The sequence below is a fragment of the Mus musculus genome, chromosome 11, assembly GCF_000001635.26.
Source record: "Mus musculus strain C57BL/6J chromosome 11, GRCm38.p6 C57BL/6J".
Classification (NCBI taxonomy): domain Eukaryota; kingdom Metazoa; phylum Chordata; class Mammalia; order Rodentia; family Muridae; genus Mus; species Mus musculus.
Window position 1 is genome coordinate 88,416,915 of NC_000077.6, and position 18,019 is coordinate 88,434,933.

At 48.1% G+C, this 18,019-nt stretch overlaps 1 protein-coding gene and 1 pseudogene across 20 annotated transcripts in view; both read right to left on the bottom strand.

Moving 5' to 3' along the window:
- Msi2 (musashi RNA-binding protein 2) overlaps positions 1–18,019 on the bottom strand; it is a 378,925-nt gene that overhangs the window by 77,533 nt on the left and 283,373 nt on the right. The gene's annotated exons all lie outside the window — the stretch shown is intronic.
- Gm11510 (predicted gene 11510) lies at positions 16,029–16,661 on the bottom strand (annotated as a pseudogene).

The following is an 18,019-nucleotide window of genomic DNA, read 5'->3' on the forward strand; positions in this document are numbered from 1 at the left end:
GATGAGGAAAGAAGGTAAAGCAAGTGACAGTGACATTCCAGGAGGCAGAGGACACCCAAAGGTTGGGAGGCCGCTAATGGTTCAGCTTATTCACACTTGACCAGAGACAGAGGCAACGGTGGAGCCTTGCCACAGAAGTCGCATCTGTAGCCTCTTAACTCCCAGTCCACCATGGGAGTCACAGCTTCAACTACAGGTAGCTGTTACTGAGACCTGTGCTGGGCCACCAGGCAGAGACAGGACGAAGATGGTCAGCTAAGAAGTGGAGATTAAAACGCAGATGACGGCTGTAAAGGAGCCAGAGGGCTCTTGGCATAATTTTGGATTCCGCCTCTGAACTTCCCTTCATGGTCCCCCTTCCCTAGCCCCACAGGACTTGAAATGGGTGTATCAATATATATACATGTGTGTGTGTGTGTGTGTGTGTGTGTGTGTGTATATATATATATATATATAAAAATATTATATATTTTTCCCCCTGGGGCTGAAGAGATTGGCCCTGGTTAAGAGTATTGCTACTCTCCCAGAGGACATAGGTTCAATTCCCAGCACCCCAGTAATGGCTCGCAACCATCTGTATGTAACTCCAGTTCCAGGGGATCAGATGCTCTTTTCCGGACTCTGTTGGCTCTGCATACAAGTGGCAAAAATATTCATAACACGTGAAATAAATAATAAGGTCCTTAAAAAAAAGGTTTTCTTGCCTAAAGGAAGACAGCCTGGGTTCAAAAGCCTCCACACCCTGACTGTGTCACGACTCAGTGATGTCAAGACTCGTTTGCAGTCATTTAAGTATCTATATCTCTTCAACATCCCTGTCTGTTTGGCCCGAACAGAGAAAACAAACTTGATTATGTCTAAAATATTTATTTATTCCATCTGGGGAAGCAAAGAAGCAACGAAACACTTAATTATCAATAAGTGTTATTTCTCAACATATAATCATTTTTATCTCACAGGTGCATTATCATTTCCAATGAATTAGTAACCCACCGGTGAATGGCGTCCTCTTCCCCAAGTAGGTTAAGCCGCTGGGTAAAAGCAGAAATAATGGAATTTGGAATTTGAGAGGGGCAGGCAATGAATGGGGAAACCCACTTCAGGCATTATAACTTTCTTCCGAAGTAAAATATGTATGTATGTATGGATGCACGCATGCATGTATGTATGTGCACATATGCTATACTATACACAACACAAAACTTCCCATCTTAACCATTTTTTACGTGCATAGCCCAGTGGCATGAAGGGCAGTGGCACAGCTATGAAGCCATTGCCATACCACTCATATCTGGAACCTGTTCGCCATCCCAAACTTAAGTTGTTACCCACTAAACAGCAGCCCTTTCCAGCCCTGGAAACCTCCACTTCTTTCTGACTCTGTCAGTGGCTCTCAATCATAACTATTGTTGTGGTGACCCTTAATCCTAATGATTTCATTGCTACTTTATAATCTCACCACTGTTATGAACCATAATGTAAATATCTGCTACGTGACCACAGAGGGGTCGCAACCCCCAGGTTGAGAACCATGCAACCTTATTTTTGTAAGCAAACCACATAGCACTTGTCCTCCTCCCTCTGCTTAGTGCACTTGGCATCAAAGGCTTTCATAACAACCTGCGGGATAAGCAGCCTCCACAGAGCTTCGGGGGGTGGGGGTGGGGTGGGGCCTGGGAGGCAGGAGGCAGGAGGCAGAGAGAAGTCACCCTTTATTTTCCCAAAGGAAAACCAGAAACCGCATCCCACAAAGGCCTATCAAACTGAGGCATGAAGATGGATAAGAGAACCATATTGTCCTTATTCAAAAGCAAAGGCCAAAAGGCTGGGGGTTGCTTGGGGTGTAACGTGAGTTCAGATCTCTAGCACTCACGTGAAACCTGGGGGGCTTTGGGGGTGTACATCCACCTGTGTGCCAAGGAAGAGGACAGAAATAGGTGGATTCCTGGGGGCTTGCCAGCCAAGTCACTATGACCAGTCAGTGAGCAACCACCATCACCAAGAGATCCTTCCTACGTCTCTCTGTCTGTCTGTCTGCTTGTCTGCCTGCCTAGATAAAGGTAGAGAGAGGAAGGACAGAATGTCAACCTCTGACCTCCCCCTTGCTACACACTCCTAATAACACAAAAACAGCAGTAACAATAAAATAAAATAAGACCAAACAATGAACTCTGGCCCCCTCTGCCTCAACCCCTGAGAGCCCCTTAGCTTTTCTCGCAAAAGAAAAAAAATGGGCTTCTGAGCTCGTCTCCACTAGGGTCTGGCTTCTGTCTGACTGAGTTCACAAGAGTCTGCACTCTATCAGGGCCCTGTGAGGGAGCCCTTGTGAGCAGCCCTGTTCTGTGTCTCATTTCCCTTGCCGAGGGAAGGAACGACCCTTCCCTAGGTGTTTAAATTTAGTCCAGCCACCACTAATAACAGAGAAGAACCCAGGGCGGAAGCTTGCACGGCAACTGTAGAATGGCCCCTGCCCCCTGTCTCCAAAAGCCTTAAGTGCACCCTACACTTCCTAGGGGGCTCCAGGAGCCCACAGGACGGGGACAGAGACAGTGGCAAGATGGTTCACTCCAGACAAAGGGCTTTCAGAATGGGCGTAAGTAGGGTAGCAGTGGGCAGGTTGCATTTACTGAAACTGGAGCGTTCTCTTGAATGAAGCTATTATTGGAAACTAACAAGTCAAGGCCCACTTAAGAGGGAAGCATTTAACAGTCAAACCTTTTCTCCCTCTTTTGTTCAAACGAACAAAACTGAATATTCATCGGAATAATACAAGGCTATAAAAGACAGGCAAAGAGAATGGAAATATGAAAACAAGATGGCTCAGAATTAAAAATGACCCGCTTTAAACATGGCCACCAAAGCACTTAGGAGTGTTTGTGGGTGGGGTAGTAGGGAGGAGAAGCTAGGAACAGCCTCCACCTAGCCTCAGAAAAAAGTTTCTTTTCTTATCTTATAGGCCAGCGACCATTAAATAGCAACCACTAATGCGCTGCCCATGGAAACTGTTAAAAGTTGTAGATTAACGCCTGTGGCTAACGGAGAAAAAAAACTGAAGGAGAAAACTTTAGATTGTCTAATTTTTAGTATGTGTCTCAGGGAAAATTTAAGGTATGCGTATGTAAGAATATTCAGAGGTGGAAGGGAGGAAAGAGCCAACTTCAGCACAAACACAAACAGGAACCTCTTAGGTATGGGTGTGGTGAGGGCTTTCCAGTTTGATAAAAGGCTTCTCATACCTGCTCCCCCAGGCAATCAGGTGGGTGGCAGGTCAGGCTCCGCAGTCACTGCACTCAGCAGCTCCTCTGCCCAGCTCTGGGTTGGCTTTGTTAACCCACCCCATGCTTTGGAGACCAATGCCTTCCCTGGACCAGTGTTCAAAGATGGATTCTGGTGGGTATCTAGCTCAGAGAGGACCCTTACATACGCATCACATATGCATAGCCTGAGCTGGCCCAGGGACATCTTCTATCCCCCGCCCACTACATGGGCTACAGTGTGTATGGCAACTGTCTTGAGGTCCCATATGAAGAAGATCTGAGGGGGAAAGTACAAAGAACGTCTCAGTGGGGCTGCAAGATACCCTGTGTGCCCTGGGTTTGCCCGGAAAACACTGGTTCTTGGGGATGGGGGATGGGTGGGTGGTGACAAGGACATTGGACTGCTGTTCCAAGAGAAACCACATGTTTTTGGTTAGTGATTGTCATACAGGGTGCATGATCACTGTGAGATACCCCTAATGAAATTCCGTCTGGGAAAACCATCAGGGTGTCGTGGACATTAGGTACTGTGCAGTGGCTGAGCTGACATTGACCCAGGTTCATTTTCAGCCTTGGTTGCTAATATGTACTTTACTGGAGCAGTAAGGCCATTTCCCACCAGCCAGGGACGGGACTCCCTCAGTTACAGCTCCTGCATGGGGCATCAAAGTGATTACTTAGGGTCTGCCTGCGTTCTATATAATAATCCTGGAACTGAGGCTATGGCTAGGTGGACAGAGTCCTTCTGAGGATGTTTAGTGTGCTCTTGGGCTTGGTCCCCATTGAAAAGTCATAATACACAAGACAGGATAAGCTTATGGATGCTTGATGGACAGCCTCAGTCTGTACCATGCCCACCTGCGAAAGGAGGAGGGATCATCTCCACTTTACTGACAGAGACTGAGGCCAATGTGGACCCTGTGGCCAGTATAGTACTTCCTTCCTGGTGGGCCACTCCAAACCTGTTCTGCAACTGGGGAAGAGCCTCTCAACCTAAAAAACAACCAGCATGGGGAGAGGCTCGGCAGCATGGGCGAGGCACAGCAGCATGGGAGAGGCACAGCAGCGCTACGCTTGCGCTTGCTTCCCTCCTGTGCTCTCTGAGTCTGATTTCTTGGCCAGAAAAGCACATCGGGGAGGCAGTGAGGCTTCAGCGATTCATCACCACCAGGAATGTGGGAAAATAACCCAAGTGTCTCCTAAGTCAGTCAACCCTGTAATGGGTCCAGGGTGGAGGGCTTTGACTTCTTCCAGACCCCAACCACAGACCTTCCTAAAGTGAGGCTGCTGTGCTACACCAAGTCGGATGCCTGGTTCTCCATGAGTCAGCTGCCTTGGGAGACAGACGGGAATAAACTCACTTCTCTGGTCTTATTAAGAACAAAGAACAGAGCAGACACCCTGGCTCACACTATCCACAAGACTGAGCTCTGGATGAAGGGACTCAGAACAAAGACTTCTTTTTCTGGTCCAGGGGGTCCATCAGAGGCAGGGGCTACCATCACCCCCACTTCAAATCCCTAGAGTTTCCAAAGAGGCTTGTGACGGACTGGAAAGGCCTGCAGACAGCTTCTCTCTCTCTCTCTTCTTTATGTCCTTCCTCTTCCCTGGCATATCTCCCTCAGGGTGGTGTCACGGTCCCTCCAATGTGGCATCCTTCACGCACCTGCTTCCTCATTTACACCAGTAGTTGGCAGCTGGTTGCTGTAAACTATAATAAAATGCCTTTCCCCCCAAAATGAAGGAATGTGACCAGACACGCCAGACATCATGATATTAAAGCCGTGTCAATTAATTTCTCCCCCTGCTTGATAAACGAGCCCCATTCCATCTCTTAATAATGAGGAGAGAAACAAGAAAAGTTGACACTTAGTTTAATTTATTTTCTCAACTTGCCTGGTCATATTTCTTTCTGCTTTACAGAGCCGGCTGGGGCTGTAGGGAATTACAAGTGGCTGGCGAGCAGGCAAGGTGCAGATCGGTGTTGAGTCGGCTCAGTCTCCCTTATTCCCTCACACCACTTAATCAGGAGGGGAGAGGGACCTGGCGAGCCAGCTCACACCTGCGTCTCTCTAGCCACCTCTGGGGGGCCAAGGCTGGGAAGGGGAAGCAGACAGCAGAAACAACACCATCAGATTCCCAGTCTAGTGTCACTAAACAGCATAAGACCGAATCCTCCAAACTGATACTAAGTTACATGGGTGGTGTTTGCCAGAAGGGAGCCAGTTTCTCAGCTGGAAAGGTGCTTTTGTTTCCTCTCAGGCTGGAGGATGCTCAGGTCAACATCTGACCTTGAAATGTGAAGCGAGACTTTCCTAAGTCAGGTGGTAACTGTGAGTCTGCAAGTATACTTGAGGATTTAGTTGTAACTTAGTTTTTTCACTATAGCCTCTGTAACCCGAGTGTGTACAGATACCCCTAGAACAAGAACTGAATAGGGGATAGCTACTCACCCTGTCCCTTAACCCACGTTCTGGTGGCCCTGCCTGAGTCTCCTGTAGGGGAGAAGCTCTTAAAAAGACGCTCCCCGCCCCACCTCCTAACTGGTTTGTTGTAGTGTGGTTTGGGCATCTGCATGTTTACCCAGGTCTCTGAAGTTCAGATGCCCACACATGTCTGACTCTGTCTTATGCTTCCCAATTGAAGCCAAGCCAAGCCAAGAAAAGAATCTAGAACTTTCCAAAGAAAAGAGGAATGTTCAGGATTCTACCTTCCAGTGCCCAGATGCCAAGCAATAATTTTGTGTGTGTGTGTGCTTGTGTGTGTGCACGTGGGTATTTGTGACATGTGTGGATGTGGCTGTATGTGTGCCAGAGGCTGACGTTAACTGTCTTTCCTTGATCTTTATTTTCTGAGAAGGGTCTCTCAGTGAATCTGAAGTTTCTCACTTTGGCTAGGCTGCCTGGCCAATGTATGTCTGGGATCTCTGTCACCCCACTCCCCAGCAGGGACTACAAGCATGCATCATTATGCCTGGTACAGTATGTGAGTTTTGGGGGAATCTGATCTATTCCTTATGCTTATACATAGAGACTATATTGAGAGTCATCTCCCTAGCTTCATTTTTATGTGTGTTGTTTATACATGGGAGTGTGGGGCCACGAGTCTGTGCACACGCACATGGAAAGCCAGAGCCAAGTGTCTCTCCCCTTCAGTGGTCTTTGCTTTGGGGCACGGTTTCTCACTGACCTGGAAGCTCACAGGTTGGCTAGGCTGGTTGGTGGGCCATTAGGCTCTCAGGATTCCCCTATTCCCGTCCCCATGCCCACCCAGGGCTGATGTCACACCGTAGGTATACAGATTCCAGTCCAAGTCCTCACGCAAAGCAAGCACCCTTTGCTCCAGCCCTGCAAGCTCATGGCAAGTCACTTCTGACTTACACACAGGCCAAGAGATCAGGGCAACAGCAAAGCTGCTTCTTCAAGAATTTCAAACAGGTTCCCAGGCTGTCCTGGTAGAAGCCTGAAATCTCAGCTCCTCAGGGAATCTGAGGCAGAAGAATCCCAAGTCTAAGATCTGCCTTAGCTAATGTGTGAGTTCAACGTCAGCCTGCTTAATTTGGTGAGACCATCTCAAAATAAAGGTCTGGTGATATAGTTCTGTAAATCAACCAACCAACCAACCAAACAAAAAAAACCCCATTTACACTAAAGCGTAAAGGCAAATCTTGCTTCTATTCCTATGGACACGTTGGCTTACTAAATGCAGTAATTAAGTTCTACTTCAGAATTTCAGAACTGGCATGGGGCAACAGGAAAAAACATTTTCTTTCTTTTTAAACTGGTGGGGGCATCCACTTGGGCCTGTGAAATTAATTACACAAGTGTAAAGAGCTGTATGTTCTAGGAGGAAGGACAGAGAGATGAGGGCCAGGGGAGGGTAGGAACGAGATCGAGAAGAGGCAGAAGGAGACGGGAGAGACCTCCAACCAGCCCCAGATAGCTTTTTTCTGTGGGCTCTGTCATGAATACTGATGGTGTGATTTGAGAGTGCCAGAGGCTGCGGGGAAGGGTGCCTCATTCAGACTCTTGTTAACCGAGAGGGAAAAGGCACCTGTGGTCCAGGCCAGACAACCCCAACCTCATTTAATTCTGAGTGTGCTCCATAGCTGCGACTCGGTGAATGACACTTGTCAGGGCAACAGATTAGCTCACAAACCTATTTTTTTGTGCATGGTGTTCCATCTTGGTTGGGGAAAACAGTCAGTTCTTGGCGAGAGAGACACATATTACTGCTGTTAAGTGCCAATATAAACTCTGGGACGCAGTGGTAAATTCACCAAATTAAATCGCTAGACAACCGGCTCAGATCAGGACCCCGGGAGAAGGTGCCAGGGCTGCAGCGTGCGCCCAGCAGGGAGGAGGAGGCTGAGGTCGCGCACGCAGCTGTGGCAAGGACAAGAAGATGTACTGCCTCGGCCTGGAGCCTGCTCGGGATCTGAGGTGCCTGGGGAGGTCTGTGCAGGCTCCACATGGCAGGAGTGGGGCCGTCCAGGCTTCTCAGCCTCAGGGTTTCCTGAGCATAGAGGAAGTGGGGCTGCTGGAATCCTTTCTTTACAGATGTCTGAGTGGGCATCCTATCTATCATCCCTCCAGAGTCATCCTCCAAGCCTTATCAAGCCAGTGAAAAACTTGAGTAAGGGGATTTCAGTCTATTTAGTGACCCCTCAACAAGGCGAGGTGGGGAAGGACTTAGACTTTGGAGCCTGGCAGATATAAGTAAGATCCATCTTTGATCCAAACAAGCTTTTTCACCACGTTGATTGTCAGACACTTCCTCTGAGAAACAGAAATAACAAAACCCACCCATTACCCAGGATGGATGTTTACAACGCTCTACCTATGAGCTATGAGCTACCTATGAGGCTATAGCACCCTCCCACCAGCAATCAATCAAACCAAGTCTTGATACAGCCTCCACCCTGCACCAACCTCCATCTTTAATGAGCCGCCCCTTGCCTTTGCCCCTTCCTCATTAAAATTCAGCAGTGTACCTGAGAGGGGCGGCTACCTGGCTTTACTGGCTATCACAGTGGAAACAAGATTCAGGACTCAAAGAGGTAAGTGAGCACCCTTGACTTCTAGGACACATTAGGAGTTTAAAGGTTCCTGATATGCTGGGCAGTAGTGGTGCATGCCTTTAATGTCAGCACTCCAGAGGCAGAGGTAGGCAGGTCTCCGAGTTCGAGGCCAGTCTGGTCTACAAAGCAAATTCCCTAAAACCCAAGACTATACAAAGATACCCTGTCTCTGCCCACCCCCCTCCCCCTTTAGAGGAACAAAAAGCTATCCAGTAGTCTCTGAGTATCAAACCCAGCAGTGGCCAAACTGGGTGAAGTCACTCTAGCCTGTCTGTTACCTTCTGTCTCCTCAGCATGCCAACTCCTCTTCTGACATGTCCCTGGGAACTGACCACAGATAAGGCTCCAAACTTCAGAAAAGCCCACTACTTGGAAGCAACTTTGCAAGCGCTGCCACAAACTCTCTGTACTTTATAACAAGCGGGGGTGGGGGTGGGGCTTTAGAACAGCGTCAACTGACAGCTTTGGCAAGGTGCCCGCCACACCTCTCCCCATTCGTCACTTCCGCCAGTATCCCCTGACTCCATGCTATAGTCTGTGGCCAGGTGGCCTAGCTACCTTGCCAATTTACCACAGGGTGGGTCTGGACTGTTTTAGTTTTCTGGCTGTTAAGAAGCTGTTCCTGACATCTGGAAGCAAGATCTCTCTGAGAAGTTGAGTCCAGCCGCCCAGCTGGAGTAACAGCTCTGCTGCCAGCAGTAAACACGCCCCCAAGGTCCCCCCACGAGGCCTGGGGTAAGGCTGCAGGAGAAGGGGGACAGTGTAGCTGCTTGCTGATACTCAGGCAGCTCCCCAGGCTCAGACTGCTGCAAAATGCAGAGTCTCAGGCCTCATACTGGGGTCTACAGAATTTCAGTCTTCAAGCTCCCCAGGTGATTTTATGCAAATTAAAATCGAAGAGGCACTGGTCTGGAAGAGTGACTCTCTCAGCAGTGATTCCCACATCAGAATCACTTAGGAAATAAATTTGAAAATGAGGCTGAGGTCCAGGGTCCACCATCCTCCAAATTGAGGAAGGTCTGGGGTAGCGCTCTGGTGTCTGTGTGCGTGACTGAGCTGGGCCATGAGGGCGAAGAAACCAAATGTATTATTTCTATTCTTCTGAAAACAACTTAAACTTCAGTGATGTATGTTTATTTATTGGACAGAGGTCTCACTAGGTTGCTTAGGAGCTACTGGGCTCAAGCAATCCCCCTGCCTCAACCTCTCATGAAACTGAGACTGAAGACTGGACACACCGCCAAGGCTCAGGCTTACAGATATTTAGAATATGATGAACGGTCCTGGTTAGAGACACACTTACGGTAACAGTTTATGAATTGGTGAAGGGAGGCAGGGGACAGAGGTAAAGGTTCCTGGCGCCAGCCATGCCTGATAACCTGAGTTCATCCCCTGGGACCCACACAGTAGAAGAAGGGAACCGATGCCCAAGGAGTTGTTCTCTAGTCTATGCATGGTACATGCATAGCAGCACACATACACAAAGAAATAAACAAATGTAATACTATAAATACGCCACTGAAGAGGGAGGAAGCTATGATGAGACCAAGGTCCCCAAAGGCACCACATCTAGTCACTGCAAGGTACCAGCAAGCACAGCAGGTACACCAGGCCATCCGTGTGGGACAGGTCATGGAGTCATATGATGAGACTGCCTTCAAGGCACTGCCTACACCAACTCCCCAGCCCCCAAGGCATCAGAAATAACAGGAAGAGGACAGTTGACCCTTCTGTCATTGACCTTAGTACCTGCCTCTCCAGGTGCATCACACCCCACACTGTGCTCTGATGAGCCTGGGCAAGACAGCAGCCAAATGAGCTCAAGAGACCAGTACTGCACCAGAACCTGGGCCTGCAGAGGAAGCGCTCTCAAAAGCAATGTTGGGGAAATATTGCCACTGTTGCATGATTTTGTTGTTAAGAATGATGGAACTGGGTCATCTACTGATGCTCTTGTGTCTGCATACTCAGAAGGCTCCGGAACAGAACCGTAAAGACTCATTTACAAAGGAGAGAGAGGGGAGAGAGAGAAAAAGAGCAAGAGCACACGCTCGAGAGAGAGCTTTCAGTGGATTTTGAACCCATTTGTTAAAAATATAAAAATGCAACACTTGATTAGTTTGCATGAAGACCTGATTGACGTCGGGGAAGATGGAAATTTACGAGCTGAGTCTCAACAAAATCCTTTGCATAATTGGAGGATGGGATTGGAAAATTAGTACCATGATTTAGTTAGCACAGCGAACGTGCTCTTCCCACTGGGATCTGTGAGCCTTGTGAGATGTGGTTTTGTCAGCTATACTGGCTGAGAACCCAGTATCATGAGAAACGAGGCAAACCATACTTGTAGCTGGATCACAAAGGGTTAAAGCCTGCCCCCTCCCACAAAACAACCCAGCATATTCCATCTTTGTCTCACTAAAAAAAATATGACTTTAATTATTAATAAATGAAATTCAAACTATGGCTCTTTGCAAATGTATCCTATTAAATTCCTATTTTGGTAGGACTAATAATATATGAGCTGTATTAACATAGTAGTACCTGTATATTATATTTATGGAAAATTAAGTAAGATAGATGGGAGATACATGCTCTTTTAAAAAAATGATTCATTTACTTTTATTTCATGCATATGAGTGTTTGCCTGCAAGTACACATGTGCACCATGTGTGTGCCTGGTGCCCAAGGAAACCAGAAGAGGGTATCAGATCCCACGGAACTGGAGTTACAGAGAGGGGCAAGCTGCCATAACCAAGAAGAAGCCTTTAGATAAAAGACTCAAAGGAGGCAAGAATCAGTCTATCCCAGAATCCCTGGCCCCTCTGAGCTGAGCCACACCAAGTATTCAGAAGTACTGGAGGGAGGAGGGATGCCCTTGTAACTGAGTGTTCCCCCACCTCCCGACCACACTAACAGCAACACTACCTGCACTCTGATCTGCAATAAATTTTTCATAGCATTGTATCTTCATTAAAATTTTATTCTATTAGCATTCTGAATCCAAACCACTAAGTACATAATTGCTAAAACATGTGTTAAGCGCTGACTTACGAAATGCCGGCTTTATCATATTGTTAATTAACAGAAAGTAGGATTAATACATTCACAGATCATTAGAAGCCTTCAGTTCGGTTTCACCAGCTCTTCAGTGGGGTGGGGGTGGCTGTCAGTGGGCAACCCCGAGTCTTTAGAGCAAGGGCAGAATTGTTCTCTGGTCCTGACCCTCTCGGCCCTTCTGTGGGTCCTGAGGATGCTGGGAAGAAAGCTGACACAGTGGCTCAGGCTTGTTTTCACTCAAGGAAATGTTTCTGAGACCTGGTTCCAAAGGCCCGTGAAGAAGGAAGGGGGTGGTCGGAAGAGAAAGTGCATTTCTTTAAGGAAGGGTGATGAGATGCTGTGGACTGGAAGAGCTGAGTCTCAGATCTGAGAATGTGCTAGAAATCTGGTAGTGCTGTGCACTGGCTGTGTGATTTGGGGCAAGCCATTAACCTCCCTAACCCTGCTTCCCCACCTGTGAAATAGGAATCAAGATGCCAACCTCACAGGGCTGGCGCACGGATTAAATGATAACGCGAGCTCCTGTTATCACACTGGAGAGAGGCCGCCGTTCCTTTATGAGGATTCGGTACCTGACACTGCTTAGAAGAAGTGGCTGCTAGCTGAGCCTGGAAAAATACCTCAGCTAGGAGATGTAGCTCAGCTGGTAGAGTGCTTGCTCAACATTACAAAGCCTATGGTTTGATTCCCCAGCGCCACATACAATTGGGTGTACACTGGGTACGGTGGCACAAGCCTTTAATCCCAGCATTCCAGAGGCAGAGGTGGGTGGATCTCTTGTAAGCTCAGGACCAGCCTGGTCTACACAGCACTCCATTCCACTCCAGCCTGAGCTATACACAGCGAGATACAAACACCAAAATAACTCCTATAGCTACCAATCGGTGCTGTCTCTGTTGGTATGGGCTGTACCCCTGGGGTGACAAACCTGTCACTAGACCCAAAGCCACTGCCTGCCCTGTCCTGGGAATCACAGGTGTCTAGGCATGAAAGGGACTAAATGTTATCTCAGTTCTAGCCATCCAAATTGCTTTAACCTGACCCAGTGATAGCACTTCAGACTCTTCCCTTTTCATAACGAAGCAGGCATCCTGACTGGGCAACAAACAAGGGAGCCATGGAAGCCAAGGCTAGAAGAGCCCTGGCAGGCTGAGGTGGGAAAAGGGCCAGGCATGGGATCCAGGCCCCATCTAGGGTTTGTGGAAGCTGGGGGCCAAGACAAACACTGAAATTGGGACTTGGGTCAGGGGTCTGGGTGAAGCCCTGAGTCAGAAACAGAAAAGCAGTCTGCCAGGAAAACACTAATAGATTAATGCTTTCTTCCCTGAGGACAGTAGAGTCAGGGACTTTGACAACTACCACGGGGACAGCAAAATGTAAAGGCAATAGCAAATACAGAGCTGTAAATACAGACTGGCTTCTGCCAGGCCCAAGGGAAAAGACAGAGAAGACAGTTGGCTGTGGGCCTTCTGTATGTGGGGTTTTTTGGTTATGTCTTATTTTTATTTCGGGTGTGTTTTGCCTGCATGTATGTCTGGATACCGGGTGTGTGAAGCACCCCGGAGGACAGTAGAGGGCGGTGTAACTCCTGGCACCAGAGGTACAGAGAAGGTCGTGAGCTGGGAATCAAACCTGGGTCCTCTGGAAGAGCAACCAGTGCTCTGACCATTGTGCTATCTCTCTACCTCTGTATGTTTGTTTTTATTTGGGGGCCTGTGATTGCCAAAAGCACCTCCCCCTACCCTTGGCCCCACGCTGGGGACTGAACACGCTAGGCACGTGCTCTACAGCTATGCTCCCAGCCGAAGAGCTAGCTAGCTCTTCCATTTGTAGGAAACTAAGGGGCAGAAGCCTGGGTTTTGTGTTCAGAGGTGGCTTTATAGTATGGATTTGAAATGGCTGCCAAAGGCTTTGATTTGAACGCTTGCTCCACAGCTTGTGTTCCTATTGTGATAGCCATGGGGTCTGTAGTGAGTAAAGGCCTGGCGGCTTCCTAGGGCTGGACCTCTAAAGGTTACCTGCCCCTAGCTCCAGCTACCTCTGTCATCTTAATTCTGCCCACTGTTATGGGAGCAAGTCTCTCCCACCACCCTATACTAAGTTAGACTCAGCACATCCTCCCTGGGACCACGAATCCCTTTGATTCTGAGTCAAAACAACCTTGCCCAGCTTACATCATTTTCGCTTACATCATTTCCTTCATGTGTTTGGTTACCGTGAGGGGAGAAGCTGCTATAGGAGCGTTAAAGATCTCAGACTCACAGACCAGCAACCTCTGTTTTCTTGTCCACAGGTGGAAGGTTCCTCTGAGCGCCCGTACAGTTACAGAAGGGTTACATGTGCTGGCACACTCGGGCTTGACTCAGTTCCCAGCCCTCTTCCTCCGCTGCCCCTGCCCCTTTCATCCCTCGCTGGAGATCTGTTGCCCTGACACACTCGCTGCCTTAAAGAAATTATTTCATCATTTGGCCCAGTGGGAGAAGAGTTCCAGAAAATGGCTACCTTCCCCAGGGAGTGACTTATAGTTCTCAAGATTGAGACACCTTCCTCTCCAACCAAACTGAGAAGATTAGAGAGGGGGAGATGGGTCTCAGGATGTCTTGATGGCTGGCATGGCACTGCCCTTGACTAGTAGGGAGAAGCTGCCAACGCCACCAGCAGGCTGCAGGGTATACCTAAGGGCCAGGTGTGACAGCAAGGCCTGACCTTCTACCAGGAGCCACCACCACCTCCCATCTTCCACAGGAATCGGTCGGTTCCACAGTCCTGAGAGCTGTCAGTCAGGGGACAACAGAGCTTTCCCTGACTTGAAAAATCACAGCATGCAGCTAAGCCACGGTGTGGCCATTCGGCCTGCCTGGCCTTAGAGGCCAGTAACTTCAATTTATTTGTGTCTGGGGCCTTAAGGAACCTCAGCTGTCATCCTTCCCTTAGTTTATTACCAAATTTCTAAAATATTACATTCTTTATTATATCCAAATTCACTTTATTGCACTTGACAATACAGATAATCACATACCATATGGTCTAATGTTTTCAAACCAATGCATGTTGACAGCAGTTTTTATTCATGATGCATAATTCCATCCCGAGCACACAATGAGGCATCTGAGTACCCAGCCTGGTGGTAAGACTTATGCCTAATAACAGATTAACAACATGCGCGGTTCCCAGACACCGGCCCCTCCCCTGCCATTCTCTACTTACAAAGGGAATGATGATATACCTGAGCTGAAGAGGCGGGCTTATGGGAGGAGGGGGAGAGAGAAAAGGGAGGGAAGGGAAAGAGGCAGCCATACCCACCCACCATTCCCAGAGGGTTTCTAATGAGTTGTTATTGTTCCATGCTTATGAAACTTGATATTAAAAAGAGGACTTGGTCTGGTGCCAACTAAACACAGCAGCCCACGCTGCTGGCCCCTGAAAACTCACAGCACGATATGCCCAAAGCTCTCATTAGGGGTCTATCTTGTTTTGACTCTTGTCTTGCTACAAGCAAATCTTCGTTACTCCTCTACCTTGGTGAGGCCCTCTCTCTCACCTCCCCTGGGCATCCCTTCTGTTCTCCAATCAGCCCCGAGCTTTCTGGTAAAATGAACACAGTTGAGGATGGCACCCAATCCTGGCCTTTCGGCAGCTCTCCCACAGAAAGGCCAGGCTGCCACATCCAATTCAGAGGCTCCCTCGGTGGCATCCTGGCGCTGGGAGTGATGGGAGCGAGGAGAGGATAACGCATCAATGATCCTCCGGCTTTGCGGAGGTGCCCTGAACAAACAATGCCATTTCACGCGTCCCCTAACTAAGCGCTTTCGTTTGCTTCAGAGAAGCACTCAAACAACTGTAAACCCATTAGGTCATGTCAAACGTGGTGAGAAAGAACTCAGGGCTGTCACCAGCAGCGAATCAACTCAGATTTATAGATTTGCAAAGCTTTAATATATAGATATTCATCTCTACACCCCCACCCCGACGATGGATGTGGGGACCCCAAGTGGGGCTGTAAGAACAGCAGCCCACAGTTCAGTGGCAGACAGACTGGAGTTGTGCAATTAGTCTCCCAGATAATGGGATTTCTGGACAGGGGAGCAGAGATGCTACAAGGAAAGCCAGGGCTTCACTTTGCCCAACACTTGGCTGTTTTTTTTTTTTTTTTTTTTTTTTTTTGAAGGTAGAAAAGAAACCACCAAGAGGCCCTGGAGGATCCAGGCACCTGCAGGGGACAGAAGCCCCACAGGACCAAGATGAGGCTGGTGCTAAGGATGCAGACTCACTGATGGTGAAGGAGGGCCGAAGGCTGCTCACCCTATGTCCAGATGTGATTCTGAGCAGTTTAGGCTTTAACTCTTTCACAAGAAAAATCCAACTCTCCTTCTGGGCTTACACTCTGACTATTTTTTTCTTTCTTTCTTTTCTTTTTTTTTTTTTTTTCTAGACAGGGTTTCTCTGTGTAGCCCTGGCTGTCCTGGAACTCACTCTGTAGACCAGGCTGGCCTCGAATTCAGAAATCCGCCTGCCTCTGCCTCCCAAAAGCTGGGATTAAAGGCGTCTGCCACCCCTGCCCGGCACACTCTGACTCTTAGGTACGTGTTCTCTCTTTCATTTTCTGTCTTTTTTCTTTTCTTTTTTTTTTAACAAGAGCACAAATCTACTTTTATTTATTTACTCTCCATTAGTTTAAATCTGGGATGGGTACAGCATCACAAGGATTCTGTGTCCAATGGCCTCTGCAGGAAGGTTGCTTCGGAATTTGGTGCCAACTGTACCACTGCTTCCGTGGGCCCGAGGTATTTTTCCCCAGATCGCTCTGGTTTTGTTTGGTTTGCCTGCAGGAGCCACTGTATTGTTTTTTGTTTTTTTTGCTTTCTATACACTTAAGCACATCTCTTGCCCAAGTAGTACTCAGTTTCATCTCGGGCATAAACGCCTCCAATTTTTGTTTGTTTGTTTGTTTGTTTGTTTTTTTCGAGACAGGGTTTCTCTGTATAGCCCTGGCTGTCCTGGAGCTCACTTTGTAGACCAGGCTGGCCTTGAACTCAGAAATCTGCCTGCCTCTGCCTCCCGAGTGCTGGGATTAAAGGCGTGCGCCACCATGCCCGGCTGAAACGCCTCCAATTTTAAGAAGAGCCGTGTGCTCTTTTTGGTTTCAGAGACCTCGCTTGTAGCCAGCAAAAATGGCCTTGCACCAACCACAGCCTTCCAGACAGATTTGCTTTTAGAAGTCCTGTTCCCAGCAGGCCTCCACAGATGCCAAGATGGCAGAAAGATGTTTTCTGTCTCTGAAACACCTCCAGCAGGTGGGGACTCCTGTATCACAAGATTGGGAATATTTTTGCTATGTTCTTATCTCTTGCTTGTATATCACATACCAAGTATGTCAGTAAATACTTGGTAACTAAGTGAGTACTACAGAGATCAAATCTTAAAAGATGTAATTTCATTAAAAAAAAAATCCTGGGTTGGAGAGATGGCTCAGCAGTTAAGAGCACTGCTCTTCTGGAGGTCATGAGTTCAAATCCCAGCAACTACATGGTGGCTCACAACCATCTGAAATGCGATCGGATGCCCTCTTCTGGTGTGTTTGAAGACAGCCTCAGTATACTTATGTATAATAATAAATAAATCTTTAATAAAAAATCCACTTGAAACACTGAGATGGTTGGAGCCAGGTTGGGCTTTCCTAACACAAGATCTACCCTGACTCTGCAAGGTTGCCCTTGGTCCCACCTCTCTCCCTGTTCTGAGCTCTATTCTTTTCTGCACACTACTAAGGAAAGAGATGAGAACCCCCTCACCACTCTTCAAAGATGGCTTGCTGAAGAGTGGCCCGTTTTGAGGCCCGAGGACATTCTTTATGCCTAGGCTCAGTCTTGGTCACCTCACTCACAGCCACCTAGAGTCAAAGCAGCAATTTCTGGGGTCCCCTCATGGGGTGCTCTCTCAAGATCCCGATGTTGCCAGGGCTTTCTCCTTCCTCTAGTCTGCTCTGGCTTCTTTCAGTCTGTCTTTGGTAACTATCCTGGTCACCAGTCTCAAGTGGTTTTCTGTGCCACTGTCTCCCTTAACCTGGATTTTCTGGAATGGGGGATGACACTCTCCATGAGACCTGAGCAATATGGAGAAGCAGACACTTAACTGGACATCACCTTACACAGTCCCTGAGGCTCTTTTGGCAGATCCACCAAGCACAATGCTTCAAGAAAACTGATTCTGCTGAAACTCGGGGCATCGTGTTAACCATCACTGTCCTCTCAGGCTGCCCAACCCGCATCTGTTTATCTCTCTGCAGTATAAACACCGGCTGTAACCCGATTATATAAAAAATGCTCATTCTGGCCTTAGAAAAGATGAAGTGTGTTTATTCCTATAAATAAACATTAATTGGGCATCTATGATGTGGAAGAAACTTGCCTGGGCTCTCAGGTTAAGATGGAGAAGATCCAGCTCTGCCCCCACGGCTGAAAGGGCCCCTACGTGATGTATATGAGCTCTTGCCAGCCTGGCTCACCACCCTACCCAACTCCTCATCAGTGCAGCCTCCAGCAGGATGACTGGCTTTGGAAGATGATCTCTAGTCTGTCTCTTTTCCTTGCAAGTGGATTTTCTTTTCTAATATCAAGTCCGC